The sequence below is a fragment of the Bombus huntii genome, chromosome 2 (assembly GCF_024542735.1).
Source record: "Bombus huntii isolate Logan2020A chromosome 2, iyBomHunt1.1, whole genome shotgun sequence".
NCBI classification, from domain to species: Eukaryota; Metazoa; Arthropoda; class Insecta; order Hymenoptera; family Apidae; genus Bombus; species Bombus huntii.
In genome coordinates, this window is record NC_066239.1 from 19,774,075 (window position 1) to 19,794,148 (window position 20,074).

General features: G+C 41.1%; 2 long non-coding RNA genes across 4 annotated transcripts in view; one reads left to right on the top strand and one right to left on the bottom strand.

Moving 5' to 3' along the window:
• LOC126876621 (uncharacterized) overlaps positions 1-12,468 on the top strand; it is a 62,207-nt gene extending 49,739 nt beyond the window's left edge. For both annotated transcript variants that reach the window (XR_007694383.1, XR_007694387.1), the window contains exon 5: positions 12,327-12,468. This is a non-coding gene — a long non-coding RNA (uncharacterized LOC126876621). The remainder of the gene's footprint in view (positions 1-12,326) is intronic.
• Positions 1-20,074, bottom strand: part of LOC126876610 (uncharacterized) — an 80,809-nt gene that overhangs the window by 49,752 nt on the left and 10,983 nt on the right. Inside the window, exon 2 of one of the 2 annotated variants that reach the window (XR_007694367.1) lies at positions 12,289-12,489. The exons of the other annotated variant lie outside the window; for it this stretch is intronic. This is a non-coding gene — a long non-coding RNA (uncharacterized LOC126876610). The remainder of the gene's footprint in view (positions 1-12,288; positions 12,490-20,074) is intronic. 2 annotated transcript variants of the gene reach the window in all.

Here is a 20,074-nt window from a genome sequence, read left to right on the forward strand (position 1 = left end):
CCGATGAGTTGTTAACAAATGAAGTTCATTGAGGAAGTGAGGACAACGGTCATTGCTGCTAATTGGAAAACTGGTGGATAAGGATGGGACCGACACTTTTCCCGTTCTTTACCGTGACGAGCAATAAGGAGCGTCTCAACGTTAAGGATGCGTCGTATAAATTAAGGGCTTCGACAGTAAGTAAAAATCTAAATGTTGAATGACAATAGACTTGGTCGCAGTAAACAGGAGTTTAGGCACGGCAATTAACGATTCCTTCGGATTATTGCGGGTCCGAGCAAGTATGTTTGAACTGATGATATATGTTGATATAGTTGATGATATATGTTAGGGTCATAAGACATAACAATAGTATGTATACGAAGTTTTAGGTATATTCTTCTTGATTTTTATTACATATACTTATAGATCAGGTATATCAATCTCCATTATATAATTGTTTGCCTTTCTTCCTTCCTTCGTTAATTGCTTTCATCTTTTGGATTCACTCTCATATTTAATTTTCCGGTTGTTCCGAGAAATGGAAGGAGACTCTCCTTTCATTAATATATGTATATGTATTGCCTGGTGTAGTAGAAAAGAGAAACCATGAATAAGAGCGCTGAGATATTGGACGTATACAATAGAATTTAATTTTCTGAAGATGTGAAACATATTTTTCTTTTTAATTTCTTTGTCTCGATGCAAGGAACAAATTTCCATCATATGTTTAAGTGAATTTGTTTTCTCTTTCATTTAATAGTTGTTAGACTGCGAATGTTTATAGGTTTATGAGAAATTTAAAAGTAAAATATCCTCCAGAATACATATAGTGATAGCGATATACAAAATACATAATATGTGTATACGATTATACATTAATACGATTACTATTTGTGGAGAATCGCGTTGTTTCGTAGCTGTTCAGCGTTTGAAGTGACAGTTCGTTTCGATATCATTCCCGATTTTGATTCTCGGCCGCCCAGCTGGCCATCGCATGATTAACGCAATGAAACGAAAATGCTGGAACGGAGCAGCCTACGTTCTGTGTTCGATCGATTGTCAGGCTACTTTTGCAAAGAATGTTTCCCAGTAGTGAAATTCGTTTGCATCGTCGGATACGTTCGATCTTTGAACCGAGGATGACTGTTCTCGTGAACGATGCTTGTTCTTCCATGTGGAATCCGAATGAATCCTAGAAATAGATATATTTTAGCGCATTGCGGAAATTACTCTTTTTTTATCATTTTTTCCGAGATTATCGGACATCGATGTTCCACTCTTCAAATGTTACTGTTGTTGTCCGAGAGTGGTGTTAGTTTAATTACATGTTCCATAAGTTTCTTCCTTAGTTTGGTTAGTGTTACTATTTAGCCCACTACTTTGGTTTTTGGAACGTAAAACTGCCGCAGCCAATATGTATCGCAGACTAATTTACTATTGAATCACAGGCGTGATGAGCTTGGTCGTTGAGCGGCACATCTCTGCCCGACTTTGACCGTTGACAGCTGCTTTGTTTTTGTCGGTGATAGGTCTTCCCCTCCAGGCCCGAACGAAGCCCATCTGTATGAATCGTGTAAACTTGGAAAATTACTACTAGGATTTGAATACGAGTCCTTTGGATTTGCAGTCGCATACAATATCCACGTCGCCACCGTAGTCATATGATATTTCTATTCTACAATCCATACTTATGGTTACAGGTGTCGGCCCTACATTGCGTTAAAACATTAAAACTCTTGTTGTCCGTTGAAACAAAAACGTGATTTGGATCTAAAATTTGATGATGTAACTGAATTAAAACTTATTTCGTATCGAAGCTTCCCTTTGCTACGCAATTTTGTTTGTTTTATTATAAAATAAAACAAAAAGCATTTCGTACGATATTCAAGTATTAAAACGCGGTCGTAGAAACCTGTCCTTTCTAATCTTTCCTGCTTGTTAATAATGTCACCAATAGAATCAAAATTTGATTTTACTAGATATCAACATATCTAAAAAAAACACATGGAAACATGAGTAAGTCGCACAATTTCCAAGAACTGAAACACGTGATTGTAGAAATCTTTCTCTTTCTAAATTTTGTTGCTGGTTACCAGCACGGTATCGTGCACGCATTCACAATGATGATTCAAATGATGTTTTCTACCTCGTACAGTTATCCGCATCTCAAAACGATAACAGAGGAGTGAAACAACACGTTTCCCAGGGTGCGTGATAGTTTGCCGCACGGTTGCAGATGGTTTGGAGGTGCTCGTTAATTCGCTATCCCGCCGCGATTTCCGACAGCGCTCCAGGATTCCTGCGTTTGATCATGTCAGCGTAACACGCCTACGCGATATACCTCATCATCGCGATATACATCAGTGTTCCTTTGTAATTAAGCTATTTTATTCGATTGGATAGTTAATTATTAATAATATTACACTTAAATCCGTATATCACAACTATGATGTTAGCTCGTCTGATCCGTTCGATTTCTTCTATTTCTTCATCGCGACGTCGCCGTTGACTATAAAATTGACCATGTAAAAGCGAAAATCGTTAATTGCGGTTCAGCCATGATCAAGAATGCTGCTTATTGTGAACAATTTTACAAAATGACAGATGAAATCTCGATAAATTTAGTTTCTATTAATATTACTCTAAAATTTCTTGCAATAATTTGGTAAGAAAATTTATCAATACTGAATGCTGCATTTTTGAAATTTTTAGAACAATAACTTTGTACGAAGAAAATGCATTTCTGTATATTTTTGATTCATTCTTCTATTTTTCTTGATACTAAAAATTTAATATTACATTTTTGCAATGAATTATTGAATTACTCCTAAGTAATTTAGGTAAATTTTTTATAACGAAATAACTGTTGCGAAGTCTTAGCTAAGTGGCGATCGGTTAAGATGCAACTGATCGGTTGATATGTAAAACTTTTGTGGCGGATTGGTTTGGATGCGAAGCAATAATATAGAATAACAAGAGTGAGAGATTGCTGTTGCAACCTGTCAAATATATTTCGAATAAATTAAAAGCATATAAGTATAAATACTATCGAAAGACGCTCGTTCGATGTATTCGCAACGATAGCGTATGATCGCTGGCAGATAACTCGATAACTATACTCCGGATAATAACTCGGTATAAAACTCTCTCAGTCGCGATCGCGTCTGTTTATTTATACTTCACGAGGAGGAGTCGGAAATTTTGAATTCATCTTCATTCGGTTGCATGTAGCGGCGACATTGTTTTGCCCCGGAGTTTATTTATCATTACGCCTCATGCGTCCAGGCTGTGTCAATGCCCTGAGGCAAAACAACAACATGAGTCGCTCTCGATCCGTCTTGTTCTATGACTCATGTGCCGCTACACTTTGAACGAGATTAACGCTCAAGGTGGAAGCAAATTAAAGATGCCTAGTAGTAGTACGTTTTGGTTACTTATTTGCACCTTTTAGTATACACGAACAGAATCACTAACACATTCAGCTGCAGAATAATGTTATGTTTAGTTATTACGGTTTAGTGTAACTCGAAGTGTATGACGTTTTGATAAAAACGGTTGTTAAATTTTGCCAATAAGCAAAGAAGCCTTAAGAAGCTTCGCCTGGTCCATATATACTAACTTTTCGTCCCCGTGTTTTCCATGGTTTAATCGTGTACACTCGTGGGCGCATATCCTGTGGTATTGCTGATTGATACCGGATGTTTACTTTAGTCCTGAACCATCAGACACTTAGGGTGTTTATTAGGCTCTTAATCGGGTCCGCATACTAAGGCTTACACGTTAGGAGGTAGAAAATTCAGACTTTTCCAAAAAAAAAGCAGATGTGTTGTCCGAGTCAGAAATGGACGGTCACTCCTAATCTGGAACACCAACTATTAATATTGTTCCTTTCCTCTGTGCAACGCTTTGTGTTTAACCCTGCTTTTCGAGTCACTTCCTATCTAATCGTATTTTTCTATCGCTAACAAAGTTAAATTTTAGTAAAAAAAAAAAAAAAAAGAAATATAATAGGAACTACGGCAAAATTAGAGACCACGGCTGGGCCTTTACAGGGGGATCTGAAAAGAACCGATGTTTGGACCCTTGGCGCTTTATATACGGCTATGTCACCCAGACAATTCACAATTTTCACGTCCTTCCTTTGGGCATTCTGGATGTCCCCATACCACAATTCGTACGGCATTATTGCACTGGCTCTTCGGCCCCGTTTTGTTAACGACATGCACTGCGGTGTTCACGGCTTCGGCCCATAAAAACAACGGTAGATTTACTTTCGAATACAGCATCGACTGGTCCGGCTCTACTACCATTCTATTTTCCCTCTCTGAGACGCAATTTTATTCAAGAGCGTATGAGACGTTAATTGTATGCTTAATCCTCTCGCTTCTTAGAAATCTTTCAACTTCTTTATTTTTAAATTCTTTCCCTCGATCACTATGAATTTCTTTGATTTTACAATTGAATTGATTTCCAATTTCCAGCAAATGGCTTTTAGTTTTTCAATTACTTCTGACTTTTGTCGTAAGGAGTAAATCTTTGTGAATTGTGAAAAGTCACCATTAAACGTCAGAATATAAGGTTTCTTGCCTAATCTCTCGACCTGCATAGGTCCACATCCATTCGTGTATATAATTACGTGATAATTAACTACCTCGTGAAAACTCGACCTATGATGTCTCCGATATGCGCAACCTTCACAGGAAATGTTTCTGTCACGCAGGGAGGACTTGCTTATGTGAGTCTATGGGGGCTGGCAAACCCACGTTCCCGAAGCCAGGGGGGACCGTCGGGACAAGCGTCCCGCTTACGTGAGTCCCCTATGTACACCGCAGGGAAGGTCGCCGGGAGTGTAAGGCCTTTAAGTGCGGTTACACTCTCTCTCTACGTGACCTTGGGTAGTAGCGCACCCACGATCCTGAAGCCAAGGGTGGGACCGTCGGGGTAAGTCCCGGGATCGGACAATCGGCGTTGACCGATGTCCGTCGCCTTGAGGCCCCCGCTTACGTGAGTCCCATCTGGAACTGTTAAGCAGTGACGTGGCCGTACATCCACGCGATAGTCCCGCCAATGACTAAAGATAGTACCACGGGGGTCGAGTATAAAGCACGGAGGGAGTTGCGACCCCTCAGGTCAGCCAATTTGGGTTGGACTCGTGGTGGTAGTGATTGATGGTCAAGTGTTAGCAAGATGGCCCATTTAAGGGGTGTTGGCTGCACCGAATGGCCGTCGGCGGGTGAGCAGCGTCCCACCTGCTCCGGAACCGACCTGGAGAGACGGTAGGGCTTGGAAAGTGCCCCGTTCGACCTGAGACGAGTGACAGCCCCTGCAGGCTTAACTAATCCAGGTAGCAAGGTATTGGGTACCTTGTGCGCTGGTTGGGCGTAACCCCAACCCCTATGGCCCTGGGAGTGCCCGGGTCCAGTATAGTGCCTACGCTCAGGAATGAACCCGTAACTAAAGGACACACTAGGTGTCGTCTATAACTTTCATAATCAAGTTCTTTAAAAAACGCTAACATGTCTGACGTCTTGATGACAAAGCCGCTAGTGCCATAAATGCAGTGTGTCCGCGTTTGACTGCGCTTTGAGGTGTAAAACGTGATAGGTGCCAAAGGAATATACAGCGTATCAATCTAACAGTGCGTTTATTAATGTTACTAGTTAGTGCTAGTGTTAGTAATAGTGTTACTATGTTGCCTGGACCGAACTCGGACTCTAGCCTCTCTGAAACGAGCTATCTTTGTTTCCCTTTTTTATATGGTGCCAAGGTTCTTGAAAGACAAAGTTTCTTCCGGAGTAGGCGAATTGTTTTTCCTTGCCGAAGGTTCTTGCGCTCTTTAGAAAGTGCTAGTCTTTTCCTTTATGACATCCTGGCATCGGACATCGTTTCGCTGGCCATGTGACCAGTACGTGCGCTTCAACCCTGGATCTTTCTCTACCGCCTTGTGCCGCTACACCTTCTTGTTTTCATCAGTACATACATATTATTAATTTCGCTTCTTTTCTTTGTACCATGTTTTTTGTTTAACCGTGCTCTTTTGGGTAACTTCCGGCCTAATCTTATTTTTCTATCACTAACAAAGTTAAATTTTAGTAAAAAAAAGAAGAGGAAATATTACAGGAACTACGGCAAAATTAGAGACTACGTGGGGCCCGTATTGCCGCTTTGATGGCTAAGGAAGGAAATTACGGGCCCTTGGTGCATATAGTATACGGCTATTCCATCCAGAGGACTGTGCTTACCAATATTTACACCAGTTGCCTTGGCATTACATCCTTCCTTCTTCTGTGCTTCCTGGAGGCCCGACCAACGTCAGTGTTATTTTGCGGACATAGATGTTCCACTCTGTAACTGTTAGTATTTGTCCGAGGGAGGTGTTAGTTTAATGGCCTTAAAATTTATTTGTTAGTATATGTTATGTTTTCTATTCTATTATAATCTATACTTTGGAATGTCAAAACTGTCACAGCCATTATATATCGCAGATTGTTACTATTGGATCACAGTTGTGTTGAGTTTGGTTGTTGAGCGGCACATCTTCTGCCCGACTTTGACCTCTGACGGCTTTCCTTTATTTTGGTCGGTGTTAGATCTTCCCCTCCAGCCTCGGACGAAGCCCACAAGTTGGAATTCTGTAAACTAGAAAAATTACGATTAGGATTTGAACACAGGTCCTTTGGATTTGTAGCCGTAAACTATATCCACGTCGCCACCGTAGTCATATGATATTTCTATTCTAGAACTCATACTTAAGGTTACAGGTGTCGGGCCTACATTGCTTGAAATTTCATTGGAACATTAAAACTCTTGTTATCCGTTGAAAGTGTGATTTAGATCTAAAAATTGGGTTATTAAATTAAATTAAAACTTGTTTTATATCGAAGCTTCCATTTGCTACGCAATTTTACTTTTTTTACTAGAAAATCAAACAAAAAGCATATTGTACGATTTCGAGGATTATAACGCGGTCGTAGAAACCTGCCCTCTGTAATCTTTCCTGCTTGTTAATGATGTCGCCAATAAAATCAAAATTTGATTTTACTAGATATCAAAATATCTAAAAAAAAAAAAACATAAAAACACAATTAAATCGCACAATTTCCAAGAACTGCAACACATTATTATAGAAATCCTTCCGTTTCTAAATTTCCCTGTTGGTTAGCAGTACTGTATGGTTCATGCATTCACAGAAATGATGTTTTCTGCCGTGTACAGTTAGTCGCATCTCGAAACGATGGCATAAGAGTGAAGCAACACGTTTCCCAAGGTGCGCGATAGTTGCCGCGCGGTTGCAGACAGTTTGAAACAGTCCCTTAATTCCGTATCCCGCCGTGATTTCCGCCTTTTTTTATCCGCTACTGGATAATGCGAGGCTCGGCAAGACGATGGCATCTCTACCTACCAAACACCCCTCCTCTGTCTCTATTCTCTGTCGATACGAGAACAAACCATGGAACCACCTCAAGGCACTACTTCAGCGTTGGTCTTCTCTCTGTTTGTACGTCTCATCTTTTCATCTTCCTATTCGTGATCTTCCATGTCTTTCCATGTTCTCCTCCTGAGCTGTATAGCTATCGTATTTCTCCGACATTGCCCTTCTAATGTCGACCAATATTCTTCTTTAATAACAATCACTTCTATAATATTGCTGGTTGTCAGTATTTTGCGTACGTAGTTTTCCATCAAAGTTCATTCGCTCATCTACCTGTGGCAATTGAACAAGACATGCTCTACATCATCACCTTCAGCATTACAATTTCAGCATCTTGAGTGTTACGTAGGGCGACACTCTACCTAGAGCAGGCCACACACCGCGGGCGCGACAGGAAGCAATATAAGTGCTAAAAATATAAAATTATAACCCAGTTAATCGCAGCGTTATACTATCTTAACCACCCCTATTATCTTAACGGAAATCGGAGGATCGATCAACTCCTGGTGTCGATTATTATAATCGTAAAGGGAATTTACGACTCCCGTTGACGTGTTTCTTCCCGATTGCGTCTCCCGCGATTGGTTGAAAATACATTGTGTGTGTGATAGGTGTTCGAATTAGCGCCGTCTTTTGCGCCCTCTTCAAAATACTCTTTCTCCTCTTTATTGCTATGGCTTTGGTCCGTATAAGTGTAGCATAAAGCACCAGTGTTCGACCGTTCGTGGAAATACGAAGAAGCAATCACGAAGAAGTTAGCAACGTAAAGGCAACTAACTTCTGTGAGGATGATACCGCGGAGGAAAACCAGTGATGGGTGTGTAGAAGACAACGGGACGTAACATTCTCCCGTCGTTGAGACGACACCGATCAAAATTATCAATGAGTAGAATTGATCGAAGCTTCCATGCCATTCCTCCTCGGTTGCTGGTTATCCGGAGCCGCGGGATCGGTTGGACTTGGCAGTGGTACGAGCCGTCTGACGCCTCGATCCAAGACGCTCGTTGCCGTTTGCACAGCTGTCCAGATGATTCCATCCTTAATGATGGAACGTTATTGGAACTGCATTGATGGTACGTTATCTTCCCTGAGGATTACGATGGTGCCTTCGCGGATGCCATGACTGCCCTTGCTCCACTTGTTAAGGCCGATCAACTCAGGTAGGTATTCCCGGTACCAACGGCTCCACAAATGTTGTTTGAGTTGATTGATGCTCTACCAACTGGATAACCGGCTTGGTGGAGTCGCCCACAAATCTTGACATTACGTCCCCGTACACTCGTTAGTGTGTCGCCCAATTAGAAAATGGCCGGGAGTGAGGACAGGGAGATCATTTGGATCTGAGGATATTGGAGTCAGTGGGCAGGAGTTTAAAATGGCTTCGATCTCAATGATAACGGTGTTGAGGTGTTCGAAAGTTAATAGCTCCTTGCCGACGACGCGTGTGAGATTGCGTTTAAATGACTTTACCGCGGCTTCCCATAAGCCGCCAAAGTGTGGTGAATGAGGGGGATTAAAGCGCCATTGTATCCGTATTTCAAAATGAATGATCTGCAGTTGTACTAGTTGAATGTGTGCGAAGGATAAGTCGTCTACGATTAGATGTGCCGCTCGGATTTGTTTGTGTCTCCACTGAAGACAAGGAGCGACGATTCTCATTAGCTTGGACCAATACCTTTGAAGCAGACTATGGTCGATGGATTTCGAGGACAGACAGGTCGACCTTTCCCGTTCAGGGACTTGGACCAACGTTGTTGGGCTCCTGGTCGGCCAATGTTCTTCGTTTTGTTGTAGCCACTCCGAACCCGTTTTTCCAAATGGATGGGCGCGAGAACTCATTGGGAGTCATGCCTCGGGAGATAAATTCCGTGAAGTTATCGGTGGTATGTACATGACAACATGATCGGCGATGTCGGTCTTCGTTCTTATGTCGACCACGCGGTAGGTAACAAAGGTTTTTAACGTTTGAGGCGAGGACTTGATCCATTGGAGAATGATTGTGGAATCAGTCCAATCAGATCTGAGAGTTCTTTATCGTTAGGGTCTTCTGTATCGAAGAGAATAAGGTTGTGAGACGAAGTGCTCCGCTTAACTCGAGTCGTGGAATGGTCAGAGATTTGAGCGGCGCTACCTTTCATCGCGTAGTGAGGAGTCGAGTCCAGGCATGGTTGCCAGGATTAGTGGTTCGGTGGTAGACGCAGGCCCGATATGCCTTCTCGCTGGCGTCACAGAAACCGTGTAGCTCAATCTATGTTACGGATTCGATGACGATTTTACGCGGCAATCTTATATTATTTAATAATGACAGCTGTGCATGGTACCAGTTCCACTCAGCGTGTAAGTCTGCTGGAAGGGACACGTCCCACTCAACCCTTAATACCCAAACTCGTTGAAGGAGCATCTTGGCTCGAACGATTACAGGCGTGAGCAATCTCAGTGGATAACTCGGGAGGTACTGAATCTGGCATCGATCGAATAGAGGATTGAATCGTCGGAGAATTCCAAAAAATACCAAGAGATTTTAATGTTTGAGATTCACCCAACTGTAGTTCCTGGTTTGTGTCTTGTTCGGATAGTCCTTGTAGCAATTCCTGGTCTTTGGACGCCCATTTCCATATTTTCAAAACGGCTAGTTGGATAATTTCTGTGAATTACCGCTCTGAGCGACAGTGCTTCGTCCTTCGTAGCAGCTCCGATGAGGGCGCCATCTACGGAAAAATCTCGCTGCAAAACCGACGAGGCTCGCTGGAATCGGTATCCCTCGTCATTGGCCAATTGTTTGAAGCACCTGATAGCTGACAACCCGAACGTCACTGCGTTGAGTAGATATGTTCCGACCTCCCAGTTAGAGTTGCGCAACAAGATTTATTGACACTTCCGGTCTTCTGAACGTACGAGGAACTGTCGGTACACCTTCTCAACATCATAAATAAATACGGTTTTGGTAAGAGCGGTATATCAGAAGACTGTCGAATAAATCCTCCTGCATCTTCGGTCCTGTATGAAGGGTGTCGGTTAAGGATACTCCGGTGGTGCTTGGTGCAGATCCGTCAAACGTGACCCGGAGTTTTGTAGTTTGGCTCTTCTTCTGGTAATTCTTTGATTTCGCCATGATGTGGCAGGTAATATCCGTTATCCGAGGAGTCGTCTGATGTGATCCTGGTCATATGTCCCTATTGCAAGTGTTCTTGAATGATCGCCCGATACTCGGTTTCAAGTTGCTTGTCTGATTGGAATCGGCGGTGGAGAGAGGCGAGTCGTTTCATCGCAATTGTTTTAGACGACCCAAGCGAAGGAGGCTTTTCGTTAAACGGGACCGCGACGATGTCATCGTCCTTCGCTGGTGTGTTGGACGTTGTTTCAGGAGTGCTTCTCACAACGTCAATCCGTCTCTCAAACGTGTTCAGTTGGTTGGCCCTTATCGATTTCCCAAGTTGAGCTCCCGTTGTTGAATGGTGTCTGAATTTAATTAGGACAGGAATAATCCGAGTATAATGGTGTTTGACGTGACAAAGTCACCTAAGTTCTTCATTGCGCACAGATGGTGTTTGACAGTGTCGATTAAATTCGCTAAGGTTTCCGGTGTCTCTTTGGTCAATTTAGGATAGTCCTGCATCGCAGTCAAATGACGTAGACAAGTTTGTCGTGGACGATCGAAGGGAAGGGTCGATGTTGCCGTCTCGACATAGTAATTTGGGCCAGCACGGAGTCTCAACGCTTGGTCCACATGGTCACGCACGCATAGCAGACGGATCTTCCTAGCCCATGGTACTATCCTCGCCAACTTCCGTGGGAACAACCGAATCAAACTGAGGCTTTAGTGGGTTTCTATCCCCTAGTCGATTAAAGAAACGGTGGAACTCGTCGCGGTTTGTTGCAAAAAAACAGCTCTGTCCCAAAAGCTAGCACTTTGAAAATTTGCTAGTACGGCGACGAACATGCCTGGTCTCATACTTTTCACCTTCGGCCAGTATGCCTTGGGCTGCGCCATCATCTCCTAATTGAGTGTTTCGGTTATATTGGACCATCCTTCTATGCGGACCCAAATGTTAGTAAGCGTCTCGACTCGCTCCACCTTGACACGAATCCCTTCTCTGAACCGAGCGTTCGTACGTTGTAAGATTTCCATCTTCCGCAAGTTTCGTCACAAATTTCGAATGTCAGTGTTTGGCTATGCTGATTTTCCTAGTCATATCTCGAGCTAAGGCGACGCTCTGGATTTGTCGGAATTTGGATCGCTCCTACGTAGAGGGTGAATCTCATCTTCTGTTACGTGTTATAGAGGGATCTTTGTCATTTATCTTGCTTCACACTTTTCTTGTACTCGAAACGTTTTATAACAGTGTTGAAAATATACAGACAGTATATAATGGCGGTTATCATTTGTCGGGAAGCCACGTTTCCTTCTGAATAACTTTCCAACCTGTATAAAATATTTTTTAGATGTTTAGCGCTAATGCCATTTAATTCCTCAGCGCTGGATCTCCTTTTGCCAGAATTTCAAGTTTTCCCACAATTGCTGACGTAGCCCATGCGGTACATATACATCGGTGTAATTAAGCTTACCTTCGATTGGATACTTATCAATTAATAGTATTCCACTTAAATCCGTTTATCACAACCATGATGGTGGGTTGTGATATGCGTTCTGTTTCTTCCATTTCATCATTGCGACGTTGCCGTTGACTATAAAATTGTCCATGTAAAAGCGGAAAACGACTCGTGAGATGCGCCCTTCTAGCGATATCGTGCATTGCGGCTCAGCCAGCCATGGGATCGTTTACGATTAATAAATCGCAACGTGGTACAACGCTGCTAGAATGCGGATAATTTTGAAACGAAATCCTAAACGAACCTCTGGTGATATGTGCCACCAAGCGAGATTTTCCCTATGCTGAGAATTGATGCAGAGGTGTTGTGACATCGCTGCGATTTCATAGCAGTGATATTTTATTATTTGGAACATGTATAACAATGCTATAAGATGGTCAACAGCTGTTCAAACATACTTGTACGAACCCGTAATAATCTTAAGATACCGTTAATTGCCGTCATCACATTTAGATTTTTGCTTACTATCGAGGCCCTTACTTTACACAATGCATCGTTCAAGTCGAGACGTTCCTTGGGGTTATTGTTCATTGCGGTAAACCATGGGAAAAGCGAGTTTTCTCATGTTGGAGGAGGACTTCTATCCACGAGCGACCATTGGTGGTGGGCGGACAGCATCCATCACTAGTTTTCTTTATAGATCTCAGTATCACCGGACATCTCGATCAGAAGACCTTAAGATGCTACTAACTCATCGAATCGAAGAAACTTTAACTTGCGTGCAACTATTCGCTCTAAACACTTCTACATCTACACGCAGACACTCAAGTCCCAAAATTTGTTAGAAATAAGGAATATATTTAAACTGTCAATTCAGTGTTACGATTATTCAATCCGTTCCTTTTATCTTAACCGAAATATGGAATCGGCTAATTCATGGCGTCAATTACCATATCGAGACGGGAGTTTACCACTCTCGTTGACGCGTTATATCGTGAACGCGTCTTCCCGCGACACGGTCGAACAGCGAGAAATAAAAAAATTGCAATTGTCACATAAATATGGGTCTTTTGAAAGTTTATCAAAAAGCATTACTTCATTAATTCTGATTTTAAAACACTTATTACTATTTTATATGAATATAGTATTGCTCCTTCAAACTTAATTTTACTGAAATACGTGACAAGCTTCCTAGTTGTTAAGACTTCGTCCATTATATCATTAGATTATGATTATCGAACTTAGTAAAACACCCGTTACTTGCTTGCGAGTTACAGTATTGTTTTATAGAAATGATATGTCAGGGGTATTGCATTTATTTAAAGAAACAGTCTAATTATAATTAACTTTGTAGGAATAATTATAGTATTTATAGTATTGTCAACTAAGTTCATATTTTCTTAGTTTCAATAGAATTTTTGATCTATGTTTTCAGTATTTTCCTTGTAACTTTCTATGACGAAAAGTTTGAAACATAGGTAAACATCAAGTGATCCCACAGGTTGCGTTTAAAAGTGAAATTATCTTCGAATTAAAAAAACTTCAATCACTCGTCATTATCTAGCAATACGATGTTATGATTTCGATATTCTTAGTTTGATTGTAATCTTGTTCGACAATAATATGCATTTGTTTATAAATATATTGCAATATTAAAGCAATTGCACGTGTCATATCTCTTATTTCCTTTAAATTTTGTGTTTTTAATTCCTCTTCCCGACAGTTGTGACTCGCGCAATTCGCGAATCATGACGTATTCCTTTCGCGGCTCGCGTTACGGCTCGTGCGAACTGCAAGACATGACAATGTATATTTTAATAAATAAATTCTGTTCCATAATGCTTTGTTCTATATTTATTGCGTCCTCTTAAAGCGATGATCCGTTTTATACTACCGACGTGTGTTTTTACTGTACTGTATACATTGTATGTATGTTTGCACTTTCAAAATTTTTCATACACGTATAAAAATCTGAAAGTAAAGACATTTCTGATGAAAAAAAAAAGATACAACTGCAATGTTGCCTGATTGTATTTCGCGGATAATGAATATATTAAATGAATGTAACTAGCCCAAAACGCTCCGGAAACGCGTTCTGTTTATGAAAGAAACAATATCACCTGACATTTTTCGGGCGCCTTTGCTGACGCGTTACATCATTCCCATACCTATTTATTTATATCGCGCAACTGTCACTGATAACGAGAGCAATATTCCTGAAGCGACATCTTCTGAATATTTAGAAAGTATTCGAGTTTCATGTCGAAGCAGTCGCGTATAGAGACAGTTACACGTAGGGTCCCTTATGCGAGCGAGCGTGAAAACGCTTTGGTTTCCTGCTCTTTTTTCTCGTCGTCGCAGCTTTAAGCACAATTTTAAAAATTCCTTCTGACCCGCGCCTCGTTGCGCACATTACGAATAATTGTTACCGTGGTAACAGTGGCCTGTTCCTCGGCTAAAATACACGCCGGATTTCGCAGCGGGAACAAAAACTGAATCGTAATAGGATGTCGTCCTACCAAACCATAGTAAGTTTTTTCTTTGCTTTATCTTTCTTCTCGAACTATTGTTTAATAGTTGTTTGCTGACATGTGTTCAAGTAAACGGAGTAATTTTGAGTCTGATTGTCTGTCCCTGCATGGAATATAACGGTAAGTTGTCATTCTCTGACGTTGTGAACCGCGTTTTCTGAATTGGTGTGTGGAAATATAAGACATACGAAATTAGCTGAACAATTCTACCAAATGTCCAAACTGGACAAATTGTGAATGTAAACAATTAGATAAAAAAAAAAAAAACACGAAAATAGCTAATTCTGTTCGGAGAGAATGGAAATCAAAATAACGCAATGTGACGTTTCCTAAAAAATCATACTGTATGACATGGAACGCTTGAACTACTAGAAATAAGTTAAATATATGTTTGTTATCAATATGATAGAATTATCAGGATTACAAAAATCAGAATTATTTCTACATTTTTCTCATATTCTTCCGCAACCTAGTTCAGTCTTAATACAGTAATATACATCATATTATAATTTTCATCAACATCATGTCCGATATACGTTTGGAATGAATTGCACTTTGCGTTTCAGTTTGTTCGCTATACACCGCGAGTCTGTTAGAGCAAAGTGCAATGCTCCAGCACGTACGCGTTAACCCGGTTTCGGTGTCATCAGTGTCATCGACATGACAAGTAGGCCATCTTGAATCCGAGTTCCGTTCAGTTCCGTTCGGTTCCGTTCGTTATCATCAGTCTCCCTAAATATTGTCTCCTCTGAGGTATGTACCCACAGTTACTCGAATTTGCTCTTTCCTGATTTTCCGTTACATCGACGTCAGTAATGTTGTTGCTAAAGATGTGACGCTCTATCACAAATTCAAGCTGTGGTTATCTGATAAAGGAACACGTGGATGAATGTGGAATAGAAATATATCAGAGTATAAATGTAGGAATAGCATACGTACAGTGTATGCTACTCCAGCGCACTATGGCAGCGTTACATTACAACACAACTCCGAAGCTATGGGCCTATAGGTATTTATATTATTACGAAATCTGGCCTGACTATACCTCGCTGCACTAACCTGACCACATTCTGTGCAAGGCATGTCTCTAAACAGGCTATGAGAGTGAAAAACTCTCCTTATTGATTTAGTACTAGATAATACTTAATGGCATCGAAGGCCAGAAAAAGTAGACAATAGTGCGGATTTAGAGTTTTCCTAGAAGTGAGGTTTACTTCAACAAAAAGCGCAGCGTCATTGTATGCTGCAGTTTTCTATGCGCTGTAGTATTCTGAAAAAACCGTTGAGAATATACCGGTGAACTGCAGGTAGTGAAAAAATGAAAAGCCCCTAACGGGCCGGGAAGCATGGAACATTCCATTGAATTAAGTGGGCCAGCAACATGCTCCTGGGCCTTTAGGAGAATAGGCATTCGAAAAATGTGTGTCTGGAAAAAATACGTTTTCCCTACTATAACGTAGAGATATATTGCGACGTATCGGTCGTAGGTACCGAAAACCCTGCGGCGTAGCGTGTTCAATTCGCTCCACGGACTTTCTCATCCCGGGATACGCGTTACACAAAACCTGGTGACGACGCGTTTCATCTGGTTGTCAGTTATCAAAGACTGCAGAAACTGGGCACTACAGTTATTCCGTATTAGCGATGTAAAGTCACCAGGCACGTAGCATCCCCAGTCGGAACGTTTGATATCAACCACGTCTTAATCTACACCAGGGATAAGACATCGACCCCCGACCGTCGGCCTCTTTTGCAGATCATCCCCAAACCAAAACTTATATAAGCCGAGACTTCAGCCAGCTCGGGCATTTCTTGTTCAGCCTTTCTCTGATTCAGTATCGTTCTACCTCTGTGAAATCATTGTAATCTTTGATAATAATCATTTATAATAAAGTTATATAAAAGAAAGTTGATAGTTGAGTTACGACTCAACCTCCTTTTATTTTATAATCAAAGTCTCAAGTTTACGTGATAGAAGCGTCGGCAGACAGATTCGAACACATACACGTAGACATTATCGTGATGCAGCATTCGCAAGGCTATCGATATTGTCTAACGTGTATCGACCATTTCTCGCGTTGGTCCTAAGCGATACCCACAGCCGATAAGGAAGCATCAACCGTTGCTTCAGCTCTCCTTTTAACATGGATTGCTCGTTTCGGCGTACCATCCAAAATAACAACCGTTCAAGGACGCCAATTCGAGCCACAATTATTTAACACGTTGACGCCGGCGCCGACATTCATTGTTTTGTCTGTGAGGCGGCGCCTGGATACACGGTCTGCTTCGTGGGGCAGCGCTGGGTCACATTAGACTGCTCGACACGATCGCAATTTTTCAATCTTGAGCTCAATTTATAGCAAAATTACAATAGTTATACGACTCCTATTGGGTTCGATAAATTCCGTGGACTTCAACTAATACGTTGATATACAATAGTTTGGCAATATCATTTTGCCTATATCTATAAATGTTAAGTAAAGGTCGCATACTATTTACCGATAGCTTTTATACTAGTGTCCCTTTGGCCGAGGAACTTCTGTAAAAAAGAACATTTATTTGTGGCATTATAAAAATGAATAAAAAATTTTTACCGCCGCAGGCAAGACAGAAACGGCAATAGGGTGGTTTTATGAGTTTTCAAAATCGGAGTGGCGTTAAACTTTAAAAAAAATTCTTTTTTTTTTATTTGTTTATTTGAATTTTACAATTTGTCCAGTAGGACATTTGGTAAAATATTATAGCTTAGTGGTATAATAATATAACATGTGGATGGCTACCCCCAGTGAGATACCATCTTCGAACAAACTTTTAAAATGGACTGAAAAAAGACCAGTACGTATGTTAGTTGCTTCAAAATATCACAGGTGTGTTATTGTTCAGGGGAAAAATAGTAAATTAAAGCCAGACACTGTTTGTTTTTATAATGATGCTAAAAAGGCTGTTGATCTATCCGGTCACACGTCATCCTATTATAGTTGTTTGCGCAGAACCGTAAAATGGTATAAAAACATTGTAATAGAATTAATATGCGGGACTTGCCTCGTAAATGCATGGTATGTACATAGAAAATGGGGTATAAAAAGTATCAAAATCTTAAAATTTCGCTGAGAAATTATTGATCACTTTTTAAGTACAGTGAAATCCCACATAGAAGAAATACCAAGTGAAAATGAAGTACTGCCCAAAAAACGTTTACATTTTCTGCAGTCGTACCAAGGGCCCGCTAGCAAAACGAGACGGCGGTGTACACAATATTATAAACGCATTTCTAGAATAAAAGGTGAGAGTATGCCGCGAAAAGAACCAAAAAAATTACAACACATTGTGATCGTTGTAAGGGCCAAACGGCACTCTGTCTAACATGTTTTAAAAAATTGCATGAAAACGGGAAATAATTATGTTAAGTTTATAATATTGTATTGCCATGTTTTTACTATTGTATGTCTGCTTATAATGTTGAGATAAAATAATATAAACTTATTTCGTACTGCCTATTTTGTGAAATACATGTGTGACCCGTCGCGCTACCCCACGAGGCAGACACGTGTGACCCGCTGATGACCCACGCCGGCGTCAGCGTGTTAAGGAATTATACCGGTTGCTCGGTATCGAACATTTACGCACGACGACCTATCATCTCGCGTCCAACGGGATGGTAGAGCGCCTACATCGACAGTTGAAAGCGGCAATCAAATGCCACGATATGAGCAACTGGGTTGAAATCATACCGATCGTACTATTAGGAATTCGAACAGCAATTAAGGAGGAACTCAACGCAACGGCTGCCTAAATGATCTACGGCGCAGGAATACGACTGCCAGGGGAATTTTTCGTACCGACGGTTCGGCAAGCGACCTTCGAATACGCGAATCGGCTTAAAGAGCGAATCGAAGAAATAAAGCCGCAACCGATCACTCGACAAACGTGTTCATTTTCCGTGAACTCGCAGTGTCACCCTATATATTGCTGCGTAGCAACGTCGTCCGCAGTTTCCTACAAACACCTTGCGACAGGTCATACAAGGCGATACAAGGCGGAGAAAAGAATTTCCACATAAAAATAAATAATAGAAAGGTAACAGTCTCTACAGACCGGCTAAAACCGCTGTTCCTTGTAGATGACAATATCGAACAACAAAATGTCGAATACCACGACATAATAATACCGCTTAGACAGCAAATCGAGCGAAGCGATACACGGACAAACACAAGAAATAAATATGTCACGCGCGCGGGCAGGTGAGTCCCATTTTCTGATACGTTATAGGCAGGTTTCGAATAAGCGCTATAGTTCGTTGGGCTTGGGAATTACCCACGAAATTTGTAAAATAATTTCACACAAAAAAAATATGTTATCGTTGGTAACGAGGTGATGTAGCGGCACATAAGTCATAGGACAATTCGAATCGAGAGTGACTCATGTCGTTGTTTTGTCTCGCAGTATCGACACCGTTACTATGTACAAAATTTAAAAGTAAATAAACTCCGGACAAAGCAATATCGTCTCTACCTGAAATCGTCAACCGAAGTCGAAGTCAACCTCTTCGACTTTCCCGACCAGTATAAATAAACGAACATGCTCTCTAAGGCGATCATTATCTAGTATCCTTACAGCGAGTGTCATTGAGCGAACGACGATTCAGGCGTATTATAGCAACTCTGTATTCTGTACGTAGAGAGATCCTTAAATATATCCGACTATCACAAGTATTAGCTCATCTCGTCATTAAATAAATTAACACGTTTGATATGAAAAGCAAGCTGGTCGAAGAAAAATCCAAGAGGACGAGACACGACGGAGCTTCCTACGCGGAAACAAAAATCATCTAAGTGGGAACTGCCCAACGAAAAGCAAAGTTGCCAGGTGTTTCAAATGCCAGGAGTACGGACACATCGCATCGCAATTTAACAATGTAAGTCCCCTAAGAATGCATGTAGTGTGTCGTAGTCGTTACAGACAAAGCGTCGTAGAAACGTTAAGATCGGAGATTGCAATTTGACCGCGTTGATAGACACTGGTAGCGATCAGTGCGAGCGGATCAATACGTGAAAATAGGAGAGCCCAAATCAAATAAAGTCGAAGTTGATAATCGGATTAAAAGGTAGTCAGAGAACGGAATAAGAAGTTAGTCTTAGTTTGACTTTGCAAGCCCGATCGTAGTCGAAAAAGGAAACGGATCTCTTTTTGTTCCTATCGGAGAAAATACGGCAGTTGTAGTTCGCACGAGTCCTTCTTGTCTAGAAGGCACCGTCGTTAAAATCAAAAATTTATTAGATTATTTTCTATTTTTTTTTTTTTAATTTGCACTTTACAATTTGTCCAGCTGGACATTTGGTGAATTTTTCTAACTTAATTGCTAAATAACATGTGAATGGCTACCTCCAGTGGGATACCGTCTTCGAGTTTGACTATTTTATTTCTTTAGTGAAATCAGTAGGATGTTTTCTCTTTAGTCTTCTTTTTATGAAAGCTTTGCTCGCTTTAGCAACCAGCTGGTTTGGATGTTGCCGTTCATCCCTTGAATTTTTCTCCGTACCTGCCGATTTCTTGTTTGACCGTTGATATTTTTACGTCT